At 46.1% G+C, this 26488-nt stretch overlaps 1 protein-coding gene and 1 pseudogene across 1 annotated transcript in view; both read right to left on the minus strand.

Annotated features, from left to right (window-relative positions):
• The window catches only part of LOC144791152 (dehydrogenase/reductase SDR family member 4-like), a 200375-nt gene that overhangs the window by 63277 nt on the left and 110610 nt on the right, over nt 1–26488 (minus strand). The gene's annotated exons all lie outside the window — the stretch shown is intronic.
• LOC144791984 (claudin-24-like) lies at nt 18144–18797 on the minus strand (annotated as a pseudogene).

Raw genomic sequence — 26488 nt, forward strand, 5'->3', positions numbered from 1 at the left:
TTTTTGCTTCTTGGTGATCTGAATGTACACAGTGAAAATCCTAACGACCCTGATGCCACCTCCCTCCTGTCAGAGCTATCGACGCTAGAGCTGACCAAAATCAATAGCGAACCTTCCCACGTAGCAGGACCCACTCTAGACTTAATCCTCTCCAACTCACCAAACATTATCTGCGGATCAACCTGCCCCCTTATATGGTCAGACCATTCAAAAATCGACTTCAGTATTGTGGGATCCATAGAGCACAAAGCCCCCAAAACACAATTGACAAGGTGCTATAGACTGTGGCACAAATTGACTCCCACTCTCTTTAGAGACACTTTTGTCCCTCCGCAGTTCTCCGACTCCTACACAGTAGACAATCGTCTAACAGCCGTTCAATCAAGAGTGAAGACCACCATGGACAGGTTGGTACAACTGAAATTAACTCCTGCAGTCCCTAAACGCCCTCAGGTCCCATGGTACACACCTAATCTCCAAACAGAAAAAAGTCAGTGCAAGAAATTAGAGAGTCAGTGGCGACGCACTCACGACCCCCAAGATAGAGAAAGATTTAAATCCACCCAGGCCAAATACCACAGCAGTTTGAAGATCGCACGCAAAATATATATAACTAACCAACTGGATCAGGCAGATAGTACCCCCAAAGTTTTATTCCAGGTCCTCAAAACATTTACTAATCCTAAAGCGTGCAACTCGGAAGAGGCGCCATCTCAGAAGCTCTGCGATAATATAGCAGAATACCTCTCATTCAAAATAGAAAATATCTACAACAAGATAACGGCGAACAACTGCTCTAGCTTAACCCCTTCGGCGCTCATGACGAGCTCAGCTCGTCATGAGCGTAACGTGCCCTACGCTGATGACGAGCTGAGCTCGTCATGTAACGCGGGTTTTTCGAAATCGCAGCGCGCAGCGGGAAAACCGCTAGCGCGCATGCGGTTAAGACACATATTGGACCCCCCACTACCTCAGCTATAAATAATATACTTGAAGAATTCCCCAAACTTTCTCTAGGGGAAACTGAACCTCTATTAAAACAACCAAATCTGGCTCCTCCTAGACCTGAATCCCGCCAAAATCTCAGGCTCGCTAGCCAATCAGCTCGCTACTTCCATTTGTTCCATTTAAATAGCTCCTTAAAAGAAGGCAAGCTCCCCAAGGAATGGAAAGCAGCACAGATCTTGCCCATTAGGAAAAATGCCAAACTGCCCGCTGACGTCATCACTAATTATCGCCCCATCTCACTTCTCCCTCTACAAAGCAAATTACTAGAGAAGCATGTAAATAAACACCTTTCCAAATACATAGAATCCTCAAACTGCCTAGACCACTCACAGTCAGGTGACCGCTCAGCCCTCCACAGGGCTTGGTCGCCCCACTCACTGCTGCCGCTCCTGCCTGCCTTTGCTGCCTCCTGCCTGCAGATTCCTTCGCTCGCTGCCCGCTGCTCCTGGGAATTTCCCGCTGCTCCTGGGAATTTCCCGCTGCCCGCTGCTTCTTGGAATTTCCCGCCGCTGCCTCCCTGCGGCCCGCACCCCTGTGATTCCATTCGCCGCCCCGCTCCCACCACCCAGCTGCTCCTCCCTCCCGGCTCCTTACTTATGACGCCCCCAGAGCGACCGCGCAGCGGACGCGCGCAGCGGGAGCGCCGATTGAGCGCCGAATGTGCGCCAAAGGTAAGCCCGTCTGCGCCCGTCCGCGCCTGGCCCGCGCCCAGCGCCAGGACCCCTGGCCCTCCCCGCCGAGGCAAGACGACCCGACTGACCTACGACGCCGCCACTCTCAACGCACTCAATGCCGGCCGGACCCACGCCTGCTGCCGAGCCACCCCGAGACGCACCCACGGACCCTTCACCTGCTGCACCTGCAAGTTCACCTGCCTACGAACCTGCCCCGCACCCGCCAAGACAAACACCAGCAGCAACCACCTCAAGTGCATCCTGATCAACACCCGCTCCGTCCACAGACACGCCGTGGAACTCTGGAACCTCCTCGACGCTACATCACCGGACATCGCCTTCCTCACGGAAACCTGGATGAACGCCTCCTCTGCACCCGACATCGCCATCGCCATCCCGGACGGGTACAAGATCATCAGGAGGGACCGCATCAACCAGACCGGAGGTGGCATCGCCATCGTCCACAGGAACACCATCCGCATCACGACCGACGCCAACGACTCCTTCGCCGCAGCCGAACATCTCCACTTCCAGATTCACACCGACCCTAAGACGACCCTCAGAGGCACCCTCGTCTACAGACCCCCGGGACCACGCACACAATTCAGCGAAGACATCACAGACTTCATCAGCCCGCACGCCCTCCCCTCCACTGACTACATCCTCCTCGGGGACCTCAACTTCCACCTGGAGAACAACAAGGACCGCAACACCACCGCCCTGCTGGAAAACCTCGCCAACCTCGGACTCAAGCAACTGGTCAACACCCCCACCCACTACGCCGGCCACACGCTTGATCCCGTCTTCTCTTCCAGCAAGTACATCACCTTCAGCCACGCCACCGGACTCCACTGGACCGACCACAGCTGCGTCCACTTCAGCTTCAAAAGATCCACGACCCACCACCACCTGCAACAGGTACCTCACAGGAATTGGAGCAAGATCACCGCAGACCAGCTCACCACCTCCCTCAGCCAGAGCCCACCCGCCAACACAACGGACCCCAACGAAGCAGCCCGCAACTTCACACAGTGGCTGACCGCCTGCGCCGACGACCTCGCACCACTAAAGAACCCTCCCAGCAGACCCAGAAGCAAGAAGGCATCCTGGTTCACCGACGACCTCAAGGACTCCAAGAAGACCTGCCGCACCCTCGAGAAAGCCTGGCTCCTCGACCGGACCACCGACAACATGACCGCCCTCAAACACGCTACCCGCAAGCACCACCAGCTCATCCGCACCACCAAGAAGAAATCCCTGAAGGAACGACTGGACAACAACGCCCACGACAGCAAAGAGCTCTTCACTATCGTCAAGGAGTTCTCCAACCCCAGCACCGGCACCAACGACATCACTCCGTCACAAGACCTCTGCGACTCCCTCGCCTCGTTCTTCCACCGCAAGATCGCCAACATCCACAACAGCTTCGGCGCCCCACCCACGCACCCAACCGTCGAACCAACGCCTCCCACCACCACCCTTCGCACCTGGACCACGGTGACCACCGAAGACACAGCCCGCACGATGAACACCATCCACTCCGGATCACCGACCGACCCCTGCCCACACCACGTCTTCAACAAGGCCGACTCCACCATCGCACCCCAACTCCGGAACATCATCAACGCCTCCTTCAACACCGCCACCTTCCCGGAGAGCTGGAAGCACGCCGAGATCAGCGCCCTCCTGAAGAAACCTACAGCGGACCCCACCGATCTCAAAAACTTCCGCCCCATCTCACTCCTCCCTTTTCCTGCTAAAGTCATCGAGAAGATCGTCAACAGACAGCTGACCGCCTTCCTCGAGACGAACGGATCCCTCGACCCCTCGCAGTCCGGCTTCAGAGCCAACCACAGCACCGAGACCGCCCTCATCGCAGCCACCGACGACATCCGGACCCTGCTCGACAAGGGGGAAACAGTGGCCCTCATCCTCCTGGACCTCTCCGCTGCGTTCGACACGGTCTGCCACCGCACCCTAGTCCAGCGCCTCAGCAACATCGGTATCCAAGAGAAGGCACTGGAGTGGATCATCTCGTTCCTCGCCGGAAGAACACAAAGAGTCCGCCTCCCCCCGTTTCGCTCCGAGGCCACCGAAGTCATCTGCGGCGTCCCGCAAGGATCTTCACTCAGCCCCACCCTCTTCAACATCTACATGAAACCTCTCGCAGCATCGCACGCCAGCACAACCTCAACATCATCTCTTACGCCAACGACACCCAGCTGATCCTCTCCCTCACCAGAGACCCCGACACCGCCAGAACCTGCCTACACGAAGGGATGAAAGACGTCGCCGAGTGGATGAAGGACAGCCGCCTGAAACTGAACTCGGACAAGATGGAAGTCCTCATCCTGGGATCTTCGCCCTCCGCCTGGGACGACTCCTGGTGGCCCCCAGCCCTGGGCACCGCACCCAAGCCAACCCACCACGCACGCAACCTGGGCTTCATCCTGGACCCCTCCCTCTCGATGACCAGACAAGTCAACACCGTCTCCTCATCGTGCTTCAACACCCTGCGTATGCTTCGCAAGATCTTCTGCTGGATCCCGACCGAGACCAGGAAGACTGTCACCCAGTCACTCGTCACCAGCCGACTGGACTACGGAAATGCCCTCTACGCCGGAACCACAGCCAAGCTACAGAAAAGACTCCAGCGCATCCAGAACGCCTCCGCCCGACTCATCCTGGATGTCCCCCGACGCAGCCACATCTCCAGCCACCTGAGGAACCTGCACTGGCTCCCCGTCAACAAGAGGATCACGTTCCGGCTCCTCACCCACGCACACAAGTCTCTCCACGACCTGGGCCCCAAGTACCTCAACGACCGCCTGACCTTCTACACGCCCACCCGCCAGCTACGGTCCACCAGCCTCGCCCTCGCAGCCGTACCACGCATCCGAAGAGCCACCGCCGGAGGAAGATCCTTCTCTTACCTGGCTGCCAAGACTTGGAACTCCCTCCCCATCCACCTTCGGCTGACCCAGGACCATCTCGCCTTCAGGAAACAACTCAAGACCTGGCTGTTCGAGCAGTAGCGTACCCCTCCCCCCAAGCGCCTTGAGACCCTCCCGGGTGAGTAGTGCGCTATACAAATGGCATGATTGATTGATTGATTGATTGATTCTGACCAGATACAGCACAGAATCGGCACTTGTGACAGTCACAGACAATATCTGAATGTTTGCAGACAATGGTCAAGCAGTACTTCTTATACTGCTGGATCTGTCTGCAGCTTTCGACACCATCTCACACCAGATATTGCTGAACAGACCCAGGGCTCTAGGGATCCAGGGGAAGGCACTAAAATGGTTAACAGATTTTCTGGCAGAGAGAACTCAAACCAGCAACCTTGGTCCTTTCAGATCACAACCCACAAATGTTTCTAAGGGTGTACCACAGGATTCATGTTTGAGCCCTACCTTATTGAAGATTTATATCACACCACTTGCATCTCTCCTAAGAAACCTAGGGTTCATGCCAATTTCCTATGCCGATGATACACAACTGCTTCTCTCTTTTGACAAAAATAACACAAGTATTCAGGACACCTACTCTGATGGCATGAAAACCATCACTGATTGGATGAGCAACAACTTCCTTCAGTAAAACGCAGAGAAAACAAAGATTATGTTATTCAAAGAAGCAGTCACCAGGTGGCCACCTAACTGGTGGCCAGGAGAGCTAGGCCCAGCCCCATCCCAAAAACAAATGGTGAAGAACTTAGGGGTCCAAATAGACCAGAAGCTGAGCCTGGAAGAACATGCCAAATCAACCACCCGGAACTGTTACCATGTACTCAGCCACTGCACAAAGTGTTCCACCTACTCCCACTATCTACACACAAAACCCTGATACAAGCACTGGTCTTAAGCTGTCTGGACTACTGCAATGCTCTGTTTATTTCAGCCAAGGAATCTTCCTTAAACAGACTGCAGGTAGTCCAGAACACGGCAGCCCGCTTAGTGACCAATGCCCCCCCCCCAGAAAAGCCTCACTTCCCCTGCTCAGGAAATGGCACTGGCTTCCCATCCGTAAAAGAATAAACTTCAAGATCTGCAGCATGGTGTTCAAAGCCCTAAACAACATGGGACCAAGATACATGTCAGATAAGTTGGTCAAGATATACTCCTTCTAGGACCCTCCGCTCAGGGTCCAAAGATCTCTTACACATTCCTTGGATAAAACAAGCGAGACTAGGGGGTAAATCTTTTTCATATCTGGCTCCATCTATATGGAACCAACTGCCCATCCACCTACGTCTCTGCACCAACTGCCTATCTTTCAGGAAGCTGCTGAAAACTTCATTGTTCTGATCTTTCCCTTTTGGTTGCCTCAGGATGTTGCAGTGCGGAGATACCCCGGTTGGGGTGATTCTTGCGCTCTATAAATGATATAAATAAATAAAAATAAATAAATTGGCCACTAGATTCTTATTTACCTGTACAAAGTCAACTTCGAAGTTATAACCTTCTAAGCCTAAAATCCACTTAGCTATCCAAGGTGTGGCATGCTCTCCACCTTTAGTGGATAAAATGTACATTAGTGGCCTATGATCAGACCTCAGGGTCAAAGGTGGACCCATAAGAAAATTCTAAAATGTGTTATACCCCCAATAACAAGCCAGGGCCTCCCTTTCAATCATTGATTAATATACTTCAGCAACCTTGAGGCAAACACTAACTCTTTCTTTGCCTTCCACCACTTGTATCAGGGATGCTCCTATCCCCTTATCACAAGCATCTGTGGAAAGAATCCTTATTTGTTGGTGGGGGTGCCTCTTTGACTGCAACGAGTAAGTCATCTTTTGGTTTAATTCAGTTTTTGGAAAAGTTGTGACCCAAGTAATTCACAGATTGAACACACAAACTGCACTTGTCTGCCTTAATGGTCAACCCAGATTCTTCAGGGTATTAGGAACAGCATCCAAAGTGACATTATGACTACTGACTGAATCACCAAGAATCAACATGTCATCTGGGAAATAAGGAACATGTTCAATATCGTTCAACAACTGATGCATCACTCTTTGAAAGACTGGTGCCACAGATGCCAGACTAAAAGGCATTCTGTGGAACTGAAAGGCACCAAACGGCGTGATGAATGACATAAGGGATTTGGATTCAGGGTGGGGTTCAGTTTGATGATAAGCTGAGGAAAGATCAAGCACGCTTAAGTATCTTGCATTTCCAACCATACTTATCATGTCATTAATCTTTGGCAGGGGAAACCTGTCGACCCATATGCTGTTGTTTAGATCTTTGAGGTCCACATAGAAATGGATACAATTCCTGCCCGTCTTCTGTGCGAAGACAATGGGGGCAAGCCAAAGCGAACTCTCAATAGGCTCGATTACACCTTGTGAAACTAATTTGTTCAATTCATTTTCCAAAGGCCAGACGCATTAAATTAGGAATGTTTACAACTTTATGTACCACAGGCATTGCATTCTTTTTTTAATTATTCTGTGTTGTAAGTTTTTTAAATGGCCCAATTTTTCACAAAAAAAGTCTGGAAACTTTCCAAGCATGGCATCTTCCAAATGCGTATTGCCAATAACCATGGCCACTGGGGTCTAATTTAATGGCAAGTTCTTATTGATGTTTCCAGCCAAGAAGATTTTACTGTTTGATTTGTTCAGCATTCTGTCTATCATCTGATGTTTTTGCATGCAGATGCCAATTACCTCATTGTCCACAGGGTTATGCGAGCCAAGGAACCACTTGTTTGAGGGTGTGCCACAAGGAAATAAAACATTCACTAGTGCTACTACCAAGACCAAGACACTTCTTGCTGTTTCTTTGACTGTAAGGTACCCAATGATCAAATGTTACATCATGTCAAGGGACTGAGAGGCCCAGGCCAACTCCTGATAGCAGTGGATACAATGTATCCAACTAGATATCAAGGACTGCGCCAGCCGACTCCGGGTCCCCAATGCAACAAGTGAATTCCTCCAGGCCCAGCTTACAGGCCATCATGATGTGAATGTGTGGTATCTTGATATGAGAATGCAGAATCTGTGGTAAAAAAGGTTCCAGTGGTGTTGATGGATGGATTGTGGAATGTTGGAAGGTCATTTGGGGCTGAAACACTGGTGGAGCTGGAGCCATAGCTGTGAATAGAGGCTGCATTATGGAATAATCCAACTTCTTCTTGAGATGGTTGTCCTGCGCTTTATTTAGCGGGTGGGATTGTCAAGTGACAAGGAGTTGTGTTTAGAGGTACTAGGTTGATTCCCCCAGAATCGGTGAAAAGGATGTTGGTGAAAATGGTGCATGAGGGTCATCAAGGAATTTCCAGATAAAAAGAGATTTTGCAAATGGATTATTGGGGTCCGCAATGGATAGAGAAGTGAAGAGAGAGGTGAGGGAGTGGAAAGAGTGCTGTCTGAGTGACACAGTGTGTAAAACAAGGGAACACTGCATGATAGTGAGGATTTTGCCTAAGAAAGCGTGGAATGAAGTGAAGTTTGATATTTTAGGACCTCTGGATGAAAAGGTGCTAATGTATGATTGCTTTGCTGGATCTTTATTTTAGGTAGCAGGAACTGATGGTTGTGAATGAAGTCACTTCACAGAAGGTGATAGACCTTTTATCTCAGGGGTTTGCAAGAGAAGGGCTGCCTGAATCAGTGTGTCCAACTTGTTAAAAGAGAAATGCAGGAGCCTTTACACAGAAGGCGGCACACAGTGAGCTGAGATTGCCTTCACCTTATCCAGTGAACTGTTCACGAGGTATAAAAAACATTTTAAGCTTGTTCATTTGAGCAGAAATCTCAGTGGGCCATTTAATAATACCAAGAACCATGGGAATAATGTGATTCTGCGTCCGTGCCCTTTTTCTCATTATGATGGATATGCCGCATTTTGCATACAGTCCATCATCTGCCGCATAATTTGTAGATTTTAGCAAAAAAAGTTCTATCTTAAATGGATCAAAAGTTATTAAAAACACAGTGACAAGTGTTGTGAAGCCAAGGGTCATTTACAAAGACTGACTAGCCACCTTCCAGATGCTGATTGCTGTATTTGACTTTTAAACTGGGACTAATTAGATCAAACGTTTGTCTATACTCTGTTCACAAGCATGAAAATTACCAAATAATGAACCAATACTATCACAGAATGTGATACACCGCATCCATTACATTTTATTGGCACACAATTTTGGTCCTTCCTTGCCGCATAATTCCAATGGCTGCGATCATACCTCTGGCTGGGTCTCGCTTTATCCATCCATATAAATGCTACACACAAGGGCTATCAGAAAAGTGTTTTGGCCTCTAGCTAGCGAAATTCAGTGCTATATAAATCCAATGAAAATTGCTGATTGCAGGACTGCCCCTCAAATTACATGCTAACACAAATGTAGTAATGTTTGCAATACCCATATGTTTATAGTGAATTCACATAATTACATAAATTGGCACTGATAAAAAAAAATGTCTTTGCTCAAACATACAGCCTGTTCTTTGAGCACAAAGCAACATGCCTGAACAAAGTCAAAGTAAACATTTGCAAATGAAGTATTCAGATATTTTCTTGAAGCTTAGAGTCAAGAAAGGCAGGGTGCCTTCCAAAGTTACCGGATCCTGGAATTGTGGACCCCCACCGTGCACACCCACTGCATGCTTCATCGCTTTGACTACGGGCAGGAAAAGTAGGGGCATGCACATGACGAGGAAGTCTGTACGCAGTAGACAAGGAACTACGGGGCATATTATCAAGAACGGCGATACAATTATCACAACTTTAGCGGCAGGAAACTGGCGCTAAAGCGGCGATAATGGGCTTGATAATATGCCCTTGTGAATTCCCATAGAAGCCAAGGTTAACAACAGAACCTGGGCTGCTATGGGAATTCACAAGGACATATTATCAAGGCCATTATTGCCGCTTTAGCGGCAGTTTCCTACCGCTAAAGCGGCAATCATTTTATCTCCGTTCTTGATAATATGCCCCTACTTTTCATAGCACTCCTCCTGATAAAACTGTGCCTGTGGCTGTGACACGCCTGAATCAGTCTAGCCCTTTCTGCTTGCTCTTGTATGATTTTGTATTTGTACACCTAGGGCGTGACTTCATTTCTTGGAGTTGTGATTTTGTGAACAAGAGCAGGCGTGAGCCCACTAAGGCCCCTTTTTCTCTCTTTTTGTGTGTTATAATTTTAAATTTTTAGCCAACGTGTGGGTAAGTTAATAAACTGCTACTTTATTTACTTAAAATTATAGGAGTTTTTTTATTGGAAGCCTGCAACACTGCAGTTGCTCAACTCACAAATTAGTTTTATTGTATGGTTAATAACCCGAGTAGTAAGGGAAGTGTAGTTTAATCTACTGAAACTTCATAGGGGAGGGGGGCGTGCTAGTAGACAATGGGTAGCTGTCTTGTAAGTTTATCACGCATGTGGGGTTTTTTGTTTTTTAAAGTTTTTGATGGGCCACCCAGTTAGTTTTATTTGTAAGCTCTGTACAAAAAAGGAGAAATGATCTTGATACCGAGGAGTATTTTGGAGTGCAGGTGCTGTCTCGTCTTTCTTTGGCTGCAAAACTATGGGGTTAAGCATGGATTGCTGGTGGAACTATTTCGCCTGTCTAATAGGAAGCATGCTACCATAGCAACTGCAGAAGAGTTGTGTGGTGTTCCTATGGTATTAGAATGTCATTTTGCATTCTACACTAGAGAGGTTACACACAGGCGGTTGGGAGAGTTATGGAAAGGTTTCTGCCACGTGTGGTTGTTTAACCTGTCTTCTCTGAATAAACCTACTTTCATGGTTCAAGCTGTGCTGGAAGTTACTTCACAATTTGGCGACGAGGATGGGATACAAACCCACGCGTGCAAAACGGTTGGGAGAGTTTCTGCCAGTTGTGGTTGTTTAAGCTGTCTTCTCTGAATAAACCTATTTTCATGGTTCAAGCTGTGTTGGAAGTTACGTCAAGTTGATGGGCAGAGAGTTTAGGAAATTGGGTATTATAGGGAGAATCCGCAGACAACGTCTGATCACTATAACCGTCGGCTTAGACACCAAAGAGTCCCTCGGAGGGACGCGCGTAAGAACACACTTTTACATGAGATGTTCCTCATTGAGCTGCACTTGAGTGTCCTTTCTGCAGTAAAATGTTTCAAACCATTGGAATACCCTTTGCAGTGTTTTGTTTATATCTTTGTTTTAGAATACGAGGAGGTGGGAGGAGGTGCCTAGCAACATGTATCACTACTCAGCTTGCTGCCAACATTTCAGTTTGCTTATGTGTGACATTTCCACAGTTTCAGTGTGGGTATGTGTGACATTTCAATGCTTCTTGTGTGCCACTTTGTGTGAAATGTTTCACCGGGTAAACCAAAATAGGTACGTTCATATGATTTAATAAATATAAGATATTACCACCTCCTGCACAATGTTAAGGTCTAGAAAAAACATTGAAGCTTAGGCAATGCACAAGAAGTTCTTATGAAAATGATGTCTCTTTTATTGACAGTACGAGATTAACACAAGTCAGGGCATATACCATTCTCTTGTTCTGTGAAGAGCTCAGTTTATCTGTACCATTTGCTGCAACACGTCTGGCACCATTAAGACCTGACAGGTTAGCTGTTGTTCTGCATACCTTTGAAAAGTATACCTATCATATGTGACACCTTAAGCCAGTCACAGCTTTTTCAACTAACACCCTGCTGCATTCTGGGACATGCAATTAACTTTTTATAAGGGCTGTTGGGTTTGGGCTGTCACCCATGTAAAATGTTATCTTTCAAAGATAAAAGGTCCGCTTCACAGAACTAACTTAAGACAAAATCCTAAACTTACTACTTTTGGTATTCACAGAAGTTAGCATTTTGTCTTAAGTTTGTCTTAAGACAGACTTAAGACAGACTTAAATTTGGATTTTGTCTTAAGTCTGTCTTAAGACAAAATCTTAACTTCTGTGAATACCAAAAGTAGTAAGTTTAGGATTTTGTCTTAAGTTAGTTCTGTGAATCGGGCCCAAAATGTCCACATTTTTTTAGATTTATTTTTTTAGACAACTCTTTCCACTCTTCTTTAGTCATACTGGGAAGTCACTTGCAACACAGAATCATAAGTACAGCTAAACTTTTCCTCATCTTCCCCTCTGCAAGGTAACTGAGAAAGGCAATCGGCCACTAGATTCTTTTTCCCGGTACAAAGTAAACTTTGAAGTTATAACCCTCTAAGCCTAAAATCTACTTAGCTATTCGAGGGGTGGCATGCGTTTTACCTTTAGTGGATAAAATGTACATTAGTGGCCTATGATCAGACCTCAGGGTAAAAGGTAGACCCCATAAGAAAAATCTAAAATGTGTTATAGCCCAATAACAAGCCAGGGCCTCCCTTTCAATCATTGAGTAATATACTTTAGCAACCTTGAGGCAAACGCTGACTCTTTTTTTGCCTTCCACCACTTGCACCAGGGATGCTCCTACCGCCTTCCCACTAGCATCTGTGGAAAGAATGGATTTCCTTTTTGTGTCAAAATTTCCTAAATGAGGAGCCCCCAATATGTCTCACTTAACCGAATCGAAGGCTTTTCTACAATTTCTATCCCACTCAAAGCATACACCATTTTTTAAAAGATGCCTTATGGGCGCAGTGTGGTCAGCAAAATCCTTCACGTATTTCGCCGTATACTCTGCTAACCCCAAAAACGATTTGAGTTCCTCCATATTCGTTGATGGGGGTGCCTCTTTGACTGCAACCAGTAAGCCATCTTTTGGTTTAATTCCGTTTTTGGAAATGTTGTGACCCAAGTCATTCATAGATTGAACACAAAAACTGCACTTGTCTGCTTTAATGGTCAAACTCACATTCTTCAGAGTATTAGGAACAGCATCAAAAGTGACATTATGACTACTGACTGAATCACCTAGATTCAACACGCCATCTTGGAAATAAGGAACATGTTCAATATGGGAAACAGCCTTTACAACGCAGTCATTACATCGCACTACACTTACAATGCAGTCATTACATCGCAACATCCTTTACAATGCATGTCACTGCAATGCACGTATTACAACGCATACCATTACAACGCATGACACTACATTGCATGTCACTACAATGCAGGCATTACAATGCATACCATTACAACGCATACCATTACAGTGCACAGTACCCCTACACTATCTATCCAACACTTACCCTATTGTTGCACCCCCTGGAGTTAGAATAGTAATTGTAACCTCTACACTATCCAACACTTACCCTACTGTTGCTCCCCCTGGAGTTAGAATAGTAACTTTTACCCCTACACTATCCAACACTTACCCTACTGTTGCACCCCTGGAGTTAGAATAGTAATTTTTACCCCTATACCATCCAATACTTACCTTAAATGCAATGTAATGGTATGTGTTGTAATGGTATGCGTTGTAAAGGTAGTATGCGACATAAAGGAATGCGTTGTAAAGGTCGTTTTTTAATATGCGATGTAGTTTATTGCGATGTAATGGAATTCGTTGTAGTGGATGTTGCGATGTAAAAACTGCATTGTAAGTGCATGCATTGTAAATGTATGTGTTGTAACGTCATACATTCGTTCAATATCGTTCAACAACTGATGCATCACTCTTTGAAAGACAGCTGCCGCAGATGCCAGACTAAAAGGCATTCTGCGGAACTGAAAGGCACCAAACGGCGTGATGAATGAAGGGATTTGGATTCAGGGTGAGGTTCAGTTTGATGATAAGCTGAGGAAAGATCAAGCACGCTTAAGTATCTTGCATTACCAATCATACTTGTCATTATTCTTTGGCAGGGGAAACCTGTCGACCCATATGCTGTTGTTTAGATCTTTGAGGTCCACATACAAATGGATACCTTTCCCGCCCGCCTTCTGTGCAAGGACAATGGGGGCAAGCCAAAGCAAACTCTCAATGGGCTCGATTACACCTTGCAAAACTAATTTGTTCAATTCATTTTCCAAAAGACAAACGCATTAAATTAGGAATGTTTTCAACTTTATGTACCACAGGCATTGCATTCTTTTTTTAATTAGGTTTCGCACTGCGAACCGATCGCGAAGCGATCGTCGCTGCAAAACTCTATTGTAATCATTTCTGCTTTCAAGGAGCCAAGGGAGACAGGAGACAAGGGATGTGCATGCGCGCGTAAACGGATCAGGTCACGCACGCTTCCTGTCTCCCATGGCTCCTTGGAAGCAGACTCACACGCACGCAAACACACACATACAGACCCCCCGCCGCCATGCATACACACACGCACGCACACACACACATAGAGAACTCCCCCACCGCCGCGCATACACACACGCACCCACACACACACATAGAGAACCCCCCACTCACCCCACAGCCGCGTATACACACACGCACACACACACACATAGAGAACCCCCAACCCCCCGCAGCCGCGCAAACACACACGCATGCACACACACACACACACACACATACATACAGAACCCCCGGCCCCCCGGTGCTTACACACACACATCCCCTACATCGGCTCGGCGTGTCTTCTCATCACAGCTTGCGCAGGGACAGCCAACGTGCACTCGCACGGCGACGGCGTCTCCTGCGCTACAACCGTGGTTTCGGTTTCGCGGCCTAAATTTGCCATTGGCTGTACTGCCGTCAAGCGGCACTTGATTACCTGCAGAGCAATTCCCTCGTGGCCTTCAGCCTCCTCCCCTCAGCGCAAACTGGAACGATAGAGTACCGGTAAGAGGTGCTTAGATACCTGCCCTTGGTACTAAAAAAAAGAGTTTTTTCGATTGCAGGAAAGCGGGCAACAACTGTTAATATTCCCATAAGTAAAAAAGATAAAAATTTGTAATGCAACAGATAGGGAATGAACGCAATCACTTGTAAGTCCTGAAGCCAAGATGACCGTCAGTTATTGGGGCCTGTCTTGAGCTGTTTAGCGCCTCGCAATTGAGCTCTAAAATAAGGCGTACACCTTAATTTAGTGCTCAGTTAAGAGACAAAGATAAGCAGGGGCACGTCACAAGGACACAGAACAGAGACGCGCAGGTCACGCAAAAATGGCAAAGGCTGTCACACGCCTTTATGTAACTAACACCTGACTAGAATAGTGCTGAGTGCTGAGGTGTAAAACACAGGCAAAGGACTGCTGCGCTGCTCTCCGCGGGCAGCCCGGCACAAAGAGTCTGACCACAGGAATCTTGGCACCGCTGCAGAGGAGTTTGTATCGATGTTTCACCACGCAGGCGGTCGGTGCAAATGTCAGTGAAAAATTATATTGTGCTAGAGGAAAGTTTACTTAATCAGTCCTGTTCTGCAGCACCAGTCTTGTCTCCCTTTTCTCGCACGAGGTGTGGAAGAAGTGCTGCCCCCGTGCACAAAAGCATTATGGTGTGTGTAAATTAGTATTAAAGCAGTACTCCTGCATGTAAAGTAGTACTGAAGCAGTACTCCTGTATGTAAAGTAGTACTGAAGTAATTCCTGAGCGTAATGCGATTATTAAAAAAGCATTCATCCACACTAGTACAAATAGAAAAGACTGGTATCGCTTTTTAATTTTACTAATAGGAAATTGGACGTTTTGGGACTTATTCACAATGGCATTTAAGAGTGGGCAGAAAAGTGCTTCTTTAGGTCTGCTTCCCAAACTCAATAATTGTTTGTGAATCGGCTCCTTTGCCTCTAGAACCACTGAGCCCAGAAAGCAGGTCATATTTAAAGTGGGGCACTGCTCACAATCTGGAGTACAGAAGGATACCGCCCTTGCAAAAAACAGTACTATGCGCATTATTCTGTAGACGGGCAAAGCAGTAAACTCTGGGGGAAAACGTTTCTTCCATCGACCCCAAAAACCTATAGTCGTCATAAATATATTTCAAAAGACCTGGTTAGGCTTCCCAAATCAAATGACATCATTAGCTGATGTGTTTTTCATCAATTCCATAACGAATCGGTAGACATTAGTACTTATCTGGCCCTGCACGATGGCTCTTTGAGAAAGTGCTTGCATGACTCACAAAAGACAAAAACATGCCAACAAACTTTGTAAAGTGTCAAATGTAATTTGTTCTGACATTTTAATTGCCCACGCAGCCTTTCACATACAGTACTGAAATAAGATCACTCAAAGATTTCAGGTATTTGCTGTGCACAAAATGCACAGTACATGCAAGTATGACAGGTTGGGTTTTGTGCTTCAACATTAGGACAACTTAATCTTGTTTCACAAATTACAACCTTATTTCTCTGCTGATAAGCGTGCACTGTCTCACAGGGCAAGAACTAAAGAACAAGTCATTTCCGTGCCTCCATCTTCCGCTTGTTCTGAGTTTCCTGTATTTATTTGCTATGCATTGAACTGCTACTGGGACACCCAACACAGGTGAGAGAGATGGCCGAGTCTGGGAGATATGAACGTTACCCCCAAATGAAATGTGATTTCTTCCTTGTGCTTTGCCAGTTTCATGCAAGCAAGCATTGCTGAAAGTCATTTCCTTGAGGGTGATTCAGATTGCTGAGTAAGTTTCACAGAAATAAAATCTGTACACATCAATGTACAGTGGCACAGAAAACATAGTAAACAAGGAAATTAAGGAATATACAGCCTGATTCATCAAGCTGATTTGCGCTCGCAAAGGGCCAGATTCTGAGAATCTGGCCCTTTGCGAGTGCGATTTTTGCATTTGGGATTCATCATCCCAAATGCAAAAATCACTATTACCGAAATCGCATATTTGCGAGGAATTGGATTTAAGGAATCTCTAATAGAGATTCCTTAAATGCAATTCATCAACCAATTAGAAATTGCGAAATCGCAATATTTGGTCGCAATTTACCACCAAGTCTGACTTGGTGGTAAATTGCGAAAATAGTGTAAAAAGCACTTTAGTGCATTTTTTTCTTTTGCATGTTACACACACACATGTCCTTTGGACATGTGTGTGCGCAACACCTGTTCAAATGTGCATTTAAGGGGTGCTACAGGGTGTCCTTTGGACACCCCTGGCACCCTTTAAATCGCTATCTTATTTGCAAGTAGCAAATTGCTACTCGCAAATAAGGGATAGTCCCCATTCATTCCAATGGGCCTTTTGGCCCATAGGAATGAATGGGGAGTTATTCCTTATTTGCGAGTAGCAAATTGCTACTCGCAAATAAAGAACATGTAGGAATCGCTATTTATTTAGCAATTCATACATGAATACCGTTTTGCGAGTCCTGAATAGCGATTCGCTATGAATCGCTATTAGGGGCTCGCAAAACGGCCCGTTGATGAATCAGGCTGATAATGATATGTAGTGATAGCAAAATGAAAAATGCTTGCGAAATGAAACACATGCAAAGTATGATGACATGGTCAAGATAAAATCAATGTTAAGTTTGTGGACAGTACATTAGATTTACTTTTCAAATAACATTTCAGCTGGCAGTGGAAGTGTGCAGAAAATGCATTACAACGAATCACACTAATGTGGGACACAACTTGACTCTGAGAAGGATGCTAGAGTCAGACAAGTTCTTTAGATGTGAAAGTATTGACGTTTGATGGACCTCAGGGTCTCAAAATGTAGTCGTTTCAATTTCTAACTAGTTTTGTAAGGGCTTCTATAACTAGAGCCTGTCACTAATTGATATGAAATGTTAAAAGTTGACCTTGAATGTGTCATGAAGGCTTGTCAATAGAAACTCACACTTTCTCATGCATTATGCGGCAGTTTAGCTTGTGCATCCTATTTGACATAATCCCACGAGACATATCTGGTTTTATGTTCACATCACAGTTTTCCACCCGACAGTAAGATTTTCACTAATGTCTTCAGATTTTCAGGTCTGGGTACCCAGCCCTAGATGTAGGTAAATGTGAATTACCGATTCATAAATACCGAATTTTACCGATTCGGTATTAATGAATCGGTAATTCAAATGTAGGTAGAAATTCGGTAACAAATACCGAATCGGTATGATACGGTATTTACCGATTCTGTAATTACAGAATCTGTATTTGTCATTGATTCCCATGGGCCTTGAAGCCCATAGGATTCAATGGCAGATACCGAATCGGTAATTACCGAATCGGTAAAAATACCGAATTTACAAGGGGGACAGGGTGTCACTTTGACACCGTGTTTCACCCCTGTTTCTGGCTTGTGTGCCATGTGACACACATACATGCCCTTAGGGCATGTCTGTGTGCCACATGGCACAGGTGTACATGCACAGATGTGCATGTACACAGGAATTCGTTATTTACCATGGAATAGTATTCCATGCTAAATAACGATTCGGTAAGGGCCTGTAGCACTGATTACAGTGCCACCTACATATTGATTTACAGAATCGGTAAATATACCGATTCGGTATTTTACCGACTCTGTATATTTACCGAATCGGTAAAATTACCGATTCTGTAAATCAATGGCCCCCTACATTACAAATCCCAAATACCGGTCGGTAACGGCCGAAATCGGCCGTTACCGACCGGTATTTGGCGAGCTACATCTGGCCCCCAGTTTCCAAGTAAGGACACTGTACTTGCTGTACTGTGGGCGCATAGTGCACAGGGGAAGACCGGGTCTGGGTGTAACAAGTGATGCAAATCAGCCACGACCCGCGAAGTACAAGGAAAAAGGCTCCAAACCAACCCATGAACATTGCTTCTCCAAACTCCCACCTTGGAACAATCTCAGGCATGTCCTCGTCCTAAAACTCCTGCACTGTGATGTAGGTCGCCCAAGACACTGGGACTAAGGTAGTCGGCCCCGAAATCCAAAACAGAACCCCGCCAAGAAGGAGCAGCCGCTTTTTTAAGTCACGCTTCTCTTCTCCAATCTTCAAACCGTCCAAGCCGAAGCTTGATACCAGGAGGCCGAGCGCCCCCACCCCATTGGACAGAAACATTAGAATCCTGGACACTCGAAGGTCATAAGGCACTGCCAAGAAGGAGTCGTAATCCTTGCACTCCATGCCAACCTCCTCCTGCACCACGTAGACCTGCCAGAGCCCCATAGTCCAGAACTCGAGCTCATTCAGTTCCAGGTTAAGGTTCTTCCACAGGGGCACGTAAATGGTGACACAGGTTATTACCCATCCGATCAGTGCAAGCACAACTCCTGCCAACTGTGCCAATGTCCGTCTGGCCATAGTCATGGCTAGGAAGTGTCTCTGAGCAGACCTGGGTCTTCTGTCCAGCTGGATCGCAGCAAGGTCAGGTATGCTGTAGCGGCTGATGGTGCTGTGATGAGCGTCTGCCTGTGCTGCTCAGAATATGAACCTACCGCATATTGACCCTCTGCATGCCCTGACCATGATGTGTGTTCACCAAGAATATAGGGTTTCATTCAGAGACCGGAGGACTCTGCTGGCACGGCGAGCGGAGGCAGTGATAAGGACTGGAGTCGTTGCCTTTCAATTTGCCCAGTAAAATTATATCCCAATGGCTGATGATTACAACCCCGTGGTCGAACAAAGAGGGCTCTATGACCCTGCGTCTTAAAACACAACAGAAATCATTGTGCTTCAATATGGATTAATTAGATTTTAAGTGGCGATAAAGAAAAGTCAGCTCTGCCTGTAGACAGGACTCCATTGTGATGGCTAAGTTTGAGATTTCAAAGATGTGTAGCAAGGCTTTGGGAAGAAAGGTTTTCTATTGTATAGTCAATCTTGTCTTAGCTTCAGCCTGTTTGATGCCTTCTGTTTCTCGGTTTATTTGCAGCCTTGCACATAAGTAGAGACAGGTAAAAGAATATACAAAACAGAGAAACAAATGTCCTTGAAATATGCCTTGCTGGAGGTGGGTTTGCAATCTTAGATCGATCCACAAATATTATTTTACATCAAGTAGTTTATTATTATTTATCGTAGAGGATGAAAGAGGGCAAAGTGAAGACTTGGGTTACTTTAAATACAAATATGCATTTTTTGTAATTTAGAGCATGATGATAAAGATAAGGTAGTCAAAGCCATATTAATAATCTGGCACTTACGATGTGATAAGCAATGCACTCGCCAGGCATCTTTTTTAGGTTTCGCACTGCGAAGCGATCGCAAAGCGATCGTCGCTGCGAGACTCTATTGTAATCATTTCTGCTTTCAAGGAGTCAAGGGAGACAGGAGACAAGTGATGTGCACGCGCGAGTAAACGGATCAGGTCACGAGCGCTTCCTGTCTCCCATGGCTCCTTGGAAGCAGACTCACACGCACGCACACACACACATACAGACCCCCCCGCCACCACGCATACACACATTTACACACACACACATAGAGAACCCCCCCACCCCGCCGCGCATACACACACACACGCACACACACACATAGAGAACCCCCCGCCGCCGCGCATACACACACGCACACACACACACACAGAGAACCCCCTCACCCCCCCTGCAGCCGTGCATATACCCACACATGCACTCACACACACACATACATACAGAACCCCCCCGCCCCCCGGCGCTTACACACACACATCCCCTACCTCGGCTCGGCGTGTCTTCTCATCACAGCTTGCTCAGGTATAGGCAACGTGCATGCGCACGGCGACGGCGTCTCCTGCTCTACAACCGTGGTTTCGGTTTCGCGGCCTAACCTTGCCATCGGCTGTACTGCCGCCAACCGGCACTTGATTAGCTGCAGAGCAATTACGCAGATTTGTCCCTGCTTCTTGAAGAGTTCCCCGAGCGAGCAGTATAGCACACAGGTCACTTAGGGACATATTGCTTGGTGGGGCGTCAGTCGAATGTGGGGCATCTGTCTTTGCGTATGACCGACCACTGGTTGGAATCCGGGCGGGGTAGGTTCAGTCTTTCATCCTTCACAACTAATAAAGTACTATCGAGTTGGCTAAAAGTTACGCTTAATATTGGTAAAAGTGACCTGGTGTTCACAGTGCGTGAAGAGCTGCGATCCTGTCAGATAAACATAGTTTATCGAAATGATAGATAGATGTAGTGATTCGGTGTTACATATAAGTCGTGTATGAAGAAATCCCCCCCCCAGAACCCAATGCACATATAGTGCTTTGCTTTAGTTGCACTCCTGAACTCCCGCCATACTCTAGAAATCCGGTAGTAAATCTGGAGCACTGCAACAGTCAGAGGCCGCAAAATAAGTTCACGCTTCTTCCCTATGGACACTGGGTGCCCTTGGCACGACCCGTGGCCTCATCTCTCCCGGTGCCCAGGCTCCTTTCTACCCCAGCGTGCTTGGCAGCAGCCGGGCCTCGCCCGCTATCCCCTGTGCCAACATCATCTCCGTGGGACGCCAAAACAACAGTCCGAAACCAACCGGCCTAATCTCTGCCCCTCCATGACACTGATATTGTGCGCTCAGTTTCAGCGCCTCCCCTCACATTTTTTTCTCTTTAAATCTGTTAGTTTTCCATTTTTTCTTGGCTCAGAGCCAGTTGCTGCCTTCTTGGGTTTGAAAGAATGCAGACTTTTTCGGCTCCCCTTGAGTTGTCATTTTACTAATTTATTACACTTCACCTGACCATACAGTGGACACATTGTTAGATGAACACCATGTCAATCTGACCTCCCCCCCCTGCTTTGATAGAGGTTTGTGCTCCCGTATTTCTTTTATGTTAAATGGGGCGAGTTTAGCGATTCAAAGGAGAATACCACAGGTGAAGGCATCACGGGCATCTATTTTTCCACAAATGGTTCTGGGAGATTTTGATGCGAGGGTTCCTCTGATTAGTGTTTTTATATTTACAATAACGCGGTTATGTAAAAAAAAAACAGGTATATTTGTAGGATATAAAACAACCTTTCAAAGGGCACCATAACACCCCGCACGGCCCTTGGGTGCCCCAGGGTGGGGGGCGGGCGTACAGGGTCCGGAGAAATATGTGACCGGAAGTTGGAAGCAGCCCCTCACTCCACTTCCTGCAACAGGTTCCTTTTTACGATGACTGTGGCTCTTTCTACAGTCTACCCCGGCGTCACTGCACCTGCTACACGGATAACTATGTCCCTGTGAATTATCGGGGCAGCGGCTGACGTGCCTCTGTTCCAGCACAGAACACACCTGGTTGTGGTTCGCCCAGAGAGCAGACCGCCACCTGCCCCACCCCCACTCAAGCTAATTAGGTCAGAATAATTGTGCAGCTACAGATTAAGATGCTCATTTAGACTCCAATGAAAACAAGCATATGCAATGCAATAGGTCTCGCATTGACACAAGTCTGAGCTATTGACATTGTAAATAACAATGCCTTTTATTTATGTTTTTAAAAAAATAAAATAATAAAAGGCATTGTTATTTGCAATGTCAATAGCTCAAACTCACGTCAATGCGAAACCTATTGCATTGTAAATGCTTGTTATTCCGTGTTGTAAGTTTTTTAAATGGCCCAATTTTTCACAAAAAAAGTCTGGAAACTTTCCAAGCATAGCATCTTTCAAATGCGTATTGCCAATAACCATGGCCACTGGGGTCTAATTTAATGGCAAGTTCTTATTGATGTTTCCAGCCAAGAAGGTTTACCCTTCTCTGCTCTACTCTTCTCCAACTTTCATGCTTCTGACCTTTGCCCTCACCTGTCCTGGCCCTCAGGCCCCACCCTGTTTATCTGTTAATTTTCCCTTGTCAATTGAGATCTAGCTATTTTGTCTGATGCCCGATGGAGCTACCTGGTTTAGCTATAGGGGAGACAGGCTGGGGATTTCCTCCTTGGACGTCACCTACCCAGTCGGTCTTTAGACAAACTTCCTTTCGTCTCTCCTGTCGTCTCTTCCCACATCCTTCCCCTATGTATTTCTCTCCTTCTCTCCTCTCTCAAAGTTTTGAGACTGATCTATTCTGTCTGATGCCCGATGGAGCTACCTGGTTTAGCTATAGGGGAGATGGGCCGTGGATTCCCTCCTTGGTCGTCACCTACCCAGTCGGTCTTTAGACAGACTTCCGTTCATCTATTTTTGTTGTCTCTTCCCTTATCCTCCCCTTTTCACCTCCACTGCCCCCTCCACTACTTTTCTCTCTCCTTTCTCTCCTCTCCTAATGTATTGCCTATTTTTTTATGTATTGTGTAGTTGTTGATCTTTTTCTGTTACATTGTTGATACCCATGTTAAGCGCTCTGATACCCTCGGGTCTAGCAAGCGCTATATAAAATTCTTTAAATAAATACTCTTTTCCATTTTCCTGCTACCGACCTTTGCCCTTACCTGTCCTGGCCCTTAGCCCCCACCCTGTTTATCTGTGAATTTTCCCTTTCAATTGAGATCTAGCTATTTTGTCTGATGCCCGATGGAGCTACCTGGTTTAGCTATAGGGGAGACAGGCCGGGGATTCCCTCCTTGGACGTCACCTACCCAGTCGGTCTTTAAACAGACTTTCTTTTGTCTCTCCTGTCATCTCTTCCCGCATCCTCTCTCTATTTATGTCTCTCCTCTCTCAATGTACTGAGACTGAACTATTTTGTCTGATGCCCGATGGAGCTACCTGGTTTAGCTATAGGGGAGATGGGCCGTGGATTCCCTCCTTGGTCGTCACCTACCCAGTCAGTCTTCAGACAGACTTCCTTTAGTCTCTCCCTGTTCTCTCTTCCCTTATCCTCCCTTTCTCACCTCCCCTGCCCCCTCCACTACTTTTCTCTCTCCTTTCTCTCCTCTCCCAATATATTTCCTATTTTTTGATGTATTGTGTAATTGTTGATCTTTTTCTGTTACATTGTTGATTCTCATGTAAAGCGCTCTGATACCTTCGGGTCTAGCCAGCGCTATATACAACTCTTTAAACGAATAAATAAAATAAATAAATAAACAGGGTTATGCGAGCCAAGGGACCACTTGTTTGGGAGTGTGAAACAAGGAAATAAAACATTCAGTAGCGCTGCTACCTGGACCCAGACACTTCTTGCTGTTTCTTTGACTGTAAGATACCCGATCAAATTTTACATCATGTCAAGTGACTGAGAGGCCCAGGCCCACTCCTGATAGCAGTGGATACAATGTATCCAACTAGTAATCAGCACCAGCCGACTCTGGGTCCCCAATGCAACAAGTGAATTCCTCCAGGCCCAGCTTGCAGGCCATCATGATGTGAATGTGTGGTGTCTTGATATGAGAATGCAGAATCTGTGGTGAAGAAGGTTCCAGGGGTGTTGATGGATGGATTGTGGAATGTTGGAAGGTCATTTGGGGCTGGGACACTGGTGGAGCTGGAGCCATAGCTGTGAATAGAGCCTGTATTATGGAATAATCCAACTTCTTCTTGAGACCGGTGTCCTGAGCTTTATTTAGCGGGTGGAATTGTCAAGTGACAAGGAGTTGTGTTTAGAGGTACCAGGTTGATTCCCCCATAATCTGTGAAAAGGATGTTGGTGAAAATGGTGCATGAGGGTCATCAGGGAATTATTGGGTATAAAGAGCTTTTGCGAATGGATTATTGGGGTCCACAATGGATAGAGAAGTGAAGAGAGAGGTGAGGGAGTGTAAAGAGTGCTGTTTGAGTGACACAGTGTGTAAAACAAGGGAACACTGCATGATAGTGAGGATTTTGCCTAAGAAAGTGTGGAATGAAGTGAAGTTAGATATTTTAGGACCTCTGAATGACAAGGGGCTAATGTATTATTGGTTTGCTGGATCTTTATTCCAGGTGGCCGGAACTGATGGTTGTGAATGAAGTCACTTCACAGATGGTGATAGACTTTTTATCTCAGGGGTTTGCAAGAGAAGAGCTGCCTGAATCAGTGTGTCCAGTTTGTTTAAAGAGAAATGCAGGAATTTTTACACAGAAGAGGGTTAATACACAAAAAATCTGCATTTTATTATCCAGAAACCAATGGAACAGTGGAAAGGAATAGTTGCACCATTAAGAAGGCTATACAATTAGCAAGAAGTTCTGGGAAGGAGTTGATATCTGAACATTTGAAGAGATTGGAAGTTTATGGGGTGACACCACATGGTACTAAGTGAAAGTCTCCCACGTATCAATTTGGGTGTCTCATAAAATTCATTTTGCAACAAATTGGGGTAACTAGACAGTTTTTTGGAAAAACCGGCTGCTGGAAGTAAACAACTGAATAAGGGGATAGTTAGGGGTGGGAAATAGCAATCCCAACAGATTCATGTTTTTTGGGGGGAATCATGGTGTACTACAATGCGTACATCTTATTCACAGGTAGTGAACGTATATACCAGGATTGAGGAAGATCTGGGGAATATGAGACTTTCTCCCTATTCCAAGGGAGGACCTGGTGCAGGATGACATCTATGTATATTTGAGCACAGTTGTGGGTCCCTCTAAGGTGAGGAGAATATACCCCCAATAAAAATGAGTATTACTTAGGTGTGATATTGATGGTTGGAAACATAACAAAATACCATGTTCCCCCACAGGGGCTTTACCCGGAAATTACAGAGGGCGAAACGCCATTATGAAGAGGCTGTGCATAGCCCTAGGAAGAAAGAAAAGAGAAGATGACCATAACACATATTGTAACAACAGTGTACAATGTGTAGATGGTGAGTGAAGGAGGGAACGCTCACACTCTCCTTATTTAGTGGCTGGAATAAAATAAAGAGTGTAAGAGTGAATATGAAGGGGATTGAGTCCACCTCTTTGGGTGCCCGCATAGGGAGGAAGGGCCTGCCCTGAATTGAAGGCCCATGGTGTGGGCCTTCAAGCTGTTAGATGATATTTGTGTGGCCTAGTCAAAGACACATACTGTGGGAGATTTATACATTTTTAAATGTCACCAGGTTGAGGTTTGACATAGAGCTTGTTGTGATGATAAGACACCCAATGGGTTCTGATTCTTTTTTATATGTATTTTTTTAAGCACTACATTAACTTTTATTCCTAATCTGTGGGAGGTTCAGACCAAAGAAGGTGGCCACAATTTGTTGAGCCATCTGATATACCTATTCTGTGAATCATTAAAGCTTGTACTTTAGAAGCCCATGTAACTCCTATTCTTTGGTGGGAGGAAATTTGCCCTGCAGATGCTCATGCTGTACATTTACATGTGGGTTACTCATAGAATGGGGTGTGAGCCCAGGTCAAGCAGCAAACCATAGTCAATTTCAGGCTGAGGCACAAGACAACTCAAAATCAACCTATGCTCACCCCCTGGTAGCTTAGCATACAGCAGTTAGGCTTAATATAGAGGCAATGTGAGAAGTATGTGTGCAGCATTTCAAGCAGTAAAACAGTGAAAACAACACACAAAAAGGATCCAACACAAAGTCAGAAAAGTAGAGCAAAATCAAATAAATAACATCAAAAAGAAAAAAACAATCAGTAGAACCCAGAGTTATGAATTTTTAAAAATGAAAGTGAAAAATAGTGCTTAAAAGCATAAAGAGCCAACTGGAGATATCTGGTCATGCTGGACTGGGTTGAGGTAAAGGTTCAGGCCGGTCAGATGCAGTCCCAGATTAGTCCTGCGGAAGATCTAACTTCTCATGTTTTGTGCCAAGAGTCCCATTTGCATTGGAGAGTGTCCACCCTCATGGCGGTTTCCTGGATCAATGAATGCCAGTCAACCCTGATTGGGAAGACGTTGCATGTAACCATTGAAAAAGAGTGCTTTTGTTACACATTGTGCAATGTTGGAAAGCTCATGCTCAATACAGCAGGACTGAGTTAGTTTTGGCGACAAACCAATATTCCGGGTCATAGAGCTGATCTGTTTATTATGAAAAGACCTGCCTGATGTATGTATTGTACTATAATAACAAATATTTTACATAGGCCCCCAAGCTCCATGGGGCTCCCTATGGCACTGTGTACAGGTGAGGAGCCCCTGGCTTGAACGTCCCCGACTGGGTACTACATGTATTTTGCAGGGAGGCCCCCTCACGTTTCAATACGCCACTGCAACAACTA

This window comes from Lissotriton helveticus, chromosome 11 (genome assembly GCF_964261635.1).
Source record: "Lissotriton helveticus chromosome 11, aLisHel1.1, whole genome shotgun sequence".
NCBI lineage: Eukaryota > Metazoa > Chordata > Amphibia > Caudata > Salamandridae > Lissotriton > Lissotriton helveticus.